Below are 6,712 nucleotides of genomic sequence, written 5' to 3'. Positions count from 1 at the left end.
TTAAGTTTAGAATGACTGATGAACTTACAATGGCAAAAGCCGATGAAGATGCTCAAAGAGTCTATGCTAAAAAACTTGCTGCTGATAGAGAAAAACAGAAAAGAAAGCGTGCCGAGGAATCAAAAGAACAGCAAGGAAACAGGCTTGAGGCTAAAGAACGCAAAACCGCGCAGTTAGATGAAGATCCACCTGGACAGCGAGAGTCAAAACATATCAAAACTGAAAATGATAGCGATGATGATTGGGTTTGGGATCTTGACTTGGATAAGGTCATCAATGCCTATCAGATTTTAGTTAAAAAACAAAGGTTCGGCGATATGTATTTCATAGTGAAGTTGAAAAATAAAGAAGGAAAAGAAAACTGAAAAAAGAAAAAATGTAAAAAACTAAAAAATACTAAAAAGAAAAAACACTCAAAGAGAAATTACAGACCGGGACACAAATGACGACCGGGACAGAGGGAATATAAATAACGACCGGGACACTCAAAGAGAAATTACAGACTGGGATACCGGGACGCAAATGACGACCGGGACACAGGCAATATAAATGACGACCAGGACACAGGTATTTAAGAATATCGTTCAAAGACAAATTTTTAATTGTAAGAAGACCGTTGAAAGAGAAATTTCTAATTGTAAAATGACTGAAGAACCTACAATGGCAACACCCCAGGAAGCTGCTCAAAACGAATGTATTCACGCCGAAGTAGCTGAGTTGGTAAAGCGTTATGAATCTGGTTCTAGGTCCGAGAGGCTCCAGGTTTGAACCTTGGCTTTAGCATTAATACAAAAGAAGAAAAAAACTAAAAAAGGTAAAAACTACAAAAAAACTAAAAAGAAAATATATATATATATATTTATATATATCATCTTTTCCACAAAAATAATAATTTATTGCTTCTGCTTAAAAACAGCAATCGAATTGATGCCTCCTGATACGCAACTATCAACAAAGTGGCAATCGTTGTGGTCGGTGATCAGTTCTCATCTCGAGATAATATTCTTTATAGGCGAAACAATCAGTTGACAAGAATTGCTTAAACTCATCGATGCTACGATGCCCTACAATATCCTGACGAATATAAATGACGCCCGGGACACTCAAATAGAAATCACAGACTGGGACACCGGGACACAAATGACGACGGGGACACAGGGAATATAAATGACGACCCGGACACAGGGACACAACTACAACGGGGACGCCGGGGGCACAGGGGGATATATAAATGACGACGGCAACAAAGGAAATGGTCAATTAGCAATCACCATCAACAAAGCTCAAGGGCAATCAATAGAATCATGAGGTATAGATCTGAATACGGATTGTTTTCCCATGGACCATTATGCGTTGCATGTTCAAGAGTCGGTAAACCTGACAATATGTATATATATATATATATATATATATATATATATATATATATATATATATATATATATATATATATATATTTATATATATATATATATATATATATATATATATATATATATATATATATATATATATATATATATATATATATATATATATATATATATATATATATATATATATATATATATATATATATATATATATATATATATATATATATATATATATATATATATATATATATATACTAGCTGTTGGGGTGGCGCTTCGCGCCACTCCAACACCTAGTTGGTGGGGGGCTTCGCGCCCCCCAAGCCCCCCCGCGCGCGTAAGCAGCTTGACTACTACTTTCTCTATCAGCAGCAAGTTTTTTGGCATAGACTCTTTGAGCAGCTTCCTCGGCTGTTGCCAATGTAAGTTCTTCAGTCATTTTACAATTAAACATTTTTCCGTGAACGCATATCTTAAATACCATTAATGACGTCACCGTCATAGCAAAAATGACGACAACTAACTTCATGACGTCAGTCGACACAGAAACATGACGACACCTGACAGACAGACACACAGACAGACAACTTATTTTTATATATATATAGAAGATATATATAAGCCCCCCGCGAGCGTAAGTTGTTACGCGCCATATTAATTACGTGCCATTGTAGTTGTGTCCCACTACAGGTGTACCGACTCTTGAACATACAACATATAATTGTCCATGGGAACAACAATCCGTATTCAGATCTATACCTCATTATTCTAATAATTGCACTTGAGTTTTGTTGATGGTGATTGCTAATCAAACATTCCCTGTGTCTCCATCGTCATTTATATTTTTTATTTTTTTTTATTTTTATTTTTTTAGTTTTCTTTTTCTCCTTTTATTTTTATTCTTATTTTTTTAGTTTTCTTTTTCTCCTTTATTTTTCGTTAGTTTTTTAGTTTTTTTTTAGTTTTTGGTTTGATTTTGTAGTTTTTACCTTTTTTTTTAGTTATTTTTATTAGTTTTTAGTTTTTTTTCTTTTTTAGGTTTTAGTTTTTTACCTTTTTTTTACTTTTTTTAGCTTTTTTTATTTTTTTTTTCGTTTTTTTTGTTGTTTTTGTAAGGTTTGAACCTGAAACCTCTCGAACCTAGAACCTGGAACATACCGCGTTACCAACTCAGCTACATCACCTTGTATACTTTCGTTTTTGAATTGGTATATGATGAAATAATTCAGACGTCATATGCGGACAGACAGACAGACAGACAGACATAACCCACAAACAACTTATTTATATATATATAGATATATATATATATTTATATATATATATATATATTTATTTATTTATATATATCTTCTTTCTATATATATAAAAATAAGTTGTCTGTGGATCTGTGGATCTGTGGATCAGGTGACGTCATGTTTTGGCTGACGTCATGAAATTAGTTGCCGTCATTTTTGCTTTGAAGGTGACGTCATTCAAGTTATATAAGACATAAGTTCGCGTAGAAATCTATTAATGTTTAAGTTTACAATGACTGATGAAGATACTCAAAGAGTCTATGCCAAAAAACTTACTGCTGATAGAGAAAGTCAGAAAAGAAAGCGTGCCGAGATACTACCAGAGCAACGCGAAAGCAGACTTGCTGCTAAAAGAGAAAGTGAAAAAAGAAGGCGTGCCGAGGAATCAAAAGACCAGCAGGGAAACAGGCTTGAGGCTGATAGAGAAAGAAAGAACAGAAAGCATGCCGAGGAACTACCAGAGCAACGCAGAAGCAGACTTGCTGCTAAAAGAGAAAGTGAAAAAAGAAGGCGTGCCGAGGAATCAAAAGACCAGCAGGGAAACAGGCTTGCTTCTGATAGAGAAAGTAAGAAAAGAAAGCGTGCCGAGGAATCAGAGCAATCTGAAAGTTATCGCCTGGCTTTCAGGTACAACCCAGTCGATGATTATAGCTTGAGTAGATGTGTTCAAATCGGGACAATGTCTAAAATTTGTCCCTATTGCAAGGCCTTGAAATTCAATGGTGAAACAATGGGAATGTGTTGCGCCTCAGGAAAAGTTAAACTTCCTCTATTGGCTGCACCACCAGAGCCATTGAAGACTTTCCTTACTGGAACTACGTCAGAATCTAAGCGTTTTTTGTCAAAAATCAGACAATACAACTCATGTTTCCAAATGACGTCGTTTGGAGCCCAAATCGAAAATCCAGATCAATTTATGTCTACTTTCAAAGTAAAAGGGCAAATTTATCATAAAGCAGGGTCCCTTCTACCATTCTCAGGCGAGAATCATAAATTTTTACAATTGTACTTCATCAGTGATAGAAATTCTGAATTGAATGCACGTTGCGAAATTTCTCCCAACGTTGAAAGGACAATCGTTTCCCAATTGCAACATCTTTTCCACGAAAATAATAATTTAGTGCGTGAAAGAGCGATTCTCGCACCCAAAAATATAGACGTCCACGAAATCAACAATATTGTTTTGACCAAGATTCAAGACCAGGCAGTCCTTTACAAGTCAGTCGACACAGTTTTGGAACCAAATGAAGCGGTTAATTATCCATCTGAATTTTTAAATTCCATAGATCCTTCAGGGTGTCCACCACACCTGCTACAACTAAAAATAGGCGTACCAATAATACTTTTAAGAAATATCAACCCACCAAAGCTTTGCAATGGCACGCGACTTGCCGTAAAAAAAAACAATGGAAAACCTAATAGATGCCACAATCTTGACAGGGCCTTATGAGGGTGAGGCTGTTCTTATTCCTCGCATTCCCATGATTCCAACGGATCTGGTTTTTCAATTTAAAAGATTGCAATTCCCAATTCGATTAGCATTTGCAACCACCATCAACAAAGCTCAAGGGCAATCACTAGAAAAATGCGGTATAGATCTTAATACAGATTGCTTTACCAATGTACAATTGTATGTTGCATCTTTGAGGGTCGGTAAACCTGACAATCTATTTATACGCACAGACAATGGGACAGCGAAGACTGTTGTATATTCACAAGTTTTACGTAGTTAATTTGTATTGTATCTATCTATCTATCTATCTATATAAAAACGAGTTGTGTGTATGCATGTTTGTTTGTTTGTAAAAAGAGCGTTTGCATATGACGTCATTATTAGTACATACGGCTTTGTATATGGACAGACAATGGGAAAGCCAAGAATGTTGTATATTCGCAATTTTTACGTAGTTTGAAACACATATATAAATCTATCTATATTCACAGGTGGGACACAGGGACACAACTACAATGGCGCGTAACTAATATGGCGCGTAACTAATATGGCGCGTAACGACTTACGCGCGCGGGGGGGCTTGGGGGGCGCGAAGCGCCCCACCAACTAGGTGTTGGGGTGGCGCTTCGCGCCACCCCAGCAGCTAGTATATATATATATATATATATATATATATATATATATATATATATATATATATATATATATATATATATATATATATACTAGCTGTTGGGGTGGCGCTTCGCGCCACCCCAACACCTAGTTGGTAGGGGCCAACTAGGCCAACATAGGGGCCAACTAGGTCTAAAAATTTGTCTTTGAACGATATTCTTAAATACCTGTGTCCTGGTCGTCATTTATATTGCCTGTGTCCCGGTCGTGATTTCTTCTATATATATATATAAAAATAAGTTGTTTGTCTGTCTGTTGACTGACGTCATGTTTGTGTGTCGACTGACGTCATGTTTGTCGACTGACGTCATTATAAGGATTGAGCTGTATGTCGTCATGAAGTTGTTTGTCGTCTGACGTCATGTTTGTCGACTAACGAAACTACAGACCGGGACACCGGGACACAAATGACGTGTTATGTCTGTTACACCTAGTTGGTGGGGGAGCTTCGCGCCCCCCAAGCCCCCCACGTGCGTAAGTCGTTACGCGCCATATTAGTTACGCGCCATTGTAGCTGTGTCCCTATGTCCCACCTGTGAATATAGATATATATATATATATATATATATATATATATATATATATATATATATATATATATATATATATATATATATATATATATATATATATATATATATATATATATAAATAAGTTGTTTGTCTGTCTGTCGACTGACGTCATGTTTGTTGACTGACTTCATTATAAGGATTGAGCTGTATGTCGTCATGAAGTTGTTTGTCGTCTGACGTCATGTTGGTCGACTAACCAAACTACAGACCGGGACACCGGGACACAAATGACGTGTTATGTCTGTTATAAGGTAATAGAGGCAACAATCTTGACAGGGCCTTTTGAGGGTGAGGCTTTTCTTATTCCACGCATTCTCATGATTCCAATGGATCTGCCTTTTCAACCTAAAAGATTGCAATTCCCAATTTGATTAGCATATTTAGTTTTCAGTCCAGAAACACTAAAGCTATTATGTAAATATCAAAAATATTTATATATAAAAATAAGTTGTTTGTCTGTCTGTCGACTGACGTCATGTTTGTGTGTCGACTGACGTCATGTTTGTCGACTGACGTCATTATAAGGATTGAGCTGTATGTCGTCATGAAGTTGTTTGTCGTCTGACGTCATGTTTGTCGACTAACGAAACTACAGACCGGTACACCGGGACACAAATGACGTGTTATGTCTGTTATAACGTAATAGAGGCAACAATCTTGACAGGGCCTTTTGAGGGTGAGGCTTTTCTTATTCCACGCATTCTCATGATTCCAATGGATCTGCCTTTTCAACCTAAAAGATTGCAATTCCCAATTTGATTAGCATATTTAGTTTTCAGTCCAGAACCACTAAACCTATTATGTAAATATCAAAAATATTTATGTTGTCTGAGCAATAATTTTTAGTTTTTACTTCAAAATAGAAAATTACCTGACAATTTTAGAATTATATCTATCTATATATATAAAAATAAGTTGTCTGGATCAGGTGACGTCATGTTTCTGTGTCGACTGGCGTCATGAAGTTAGTTGTCGTCATTTTTGCTATGACGGTGACGTCATTAAAGATATTTAAGACATAAATGTTCATGTAGAAATCTATTAATGTTTAAGTTTAAAAGGACTGATGAACTTACAATGGCAAAAGCCGATGAAGATGCTCAAAGAGTCTATGCCAAAAAACTTGCTGCTGATAGAGAAAGTCAGAAAAGAAAGCGTGCCGAGGAATCAAAAGAACAGCAAGGAAACAGGCTTGAGGCTAAAGAACGCAAAACCGCGCAGTTAGATGAAGATCCACCTGGACAGCGAAGTCAAAACATATCAAAACTGAAAATGATAGCGATGATGATTGGGTTTAGGATCTTGACTTGGATAAGGTCATCAATGCCTACCAGATTTT

The sequence above is a fragment of the Artemia franciscana genome, chromosome 12 (assembly GCF_032884065.1).
Source record: "Artemia franciscana chromosome 12, ASM3288406v1, whole genome shotgun sequence".
Taxonomy (NCBI): Eukaryota; Metazoa; Arthropoda; class Branchiopoda; order Anostraca; family Artemiidae; genus Artemia; species Artemia franciscana.
This window is presented reverse-complemented; position numbering follows the sequence as displayed.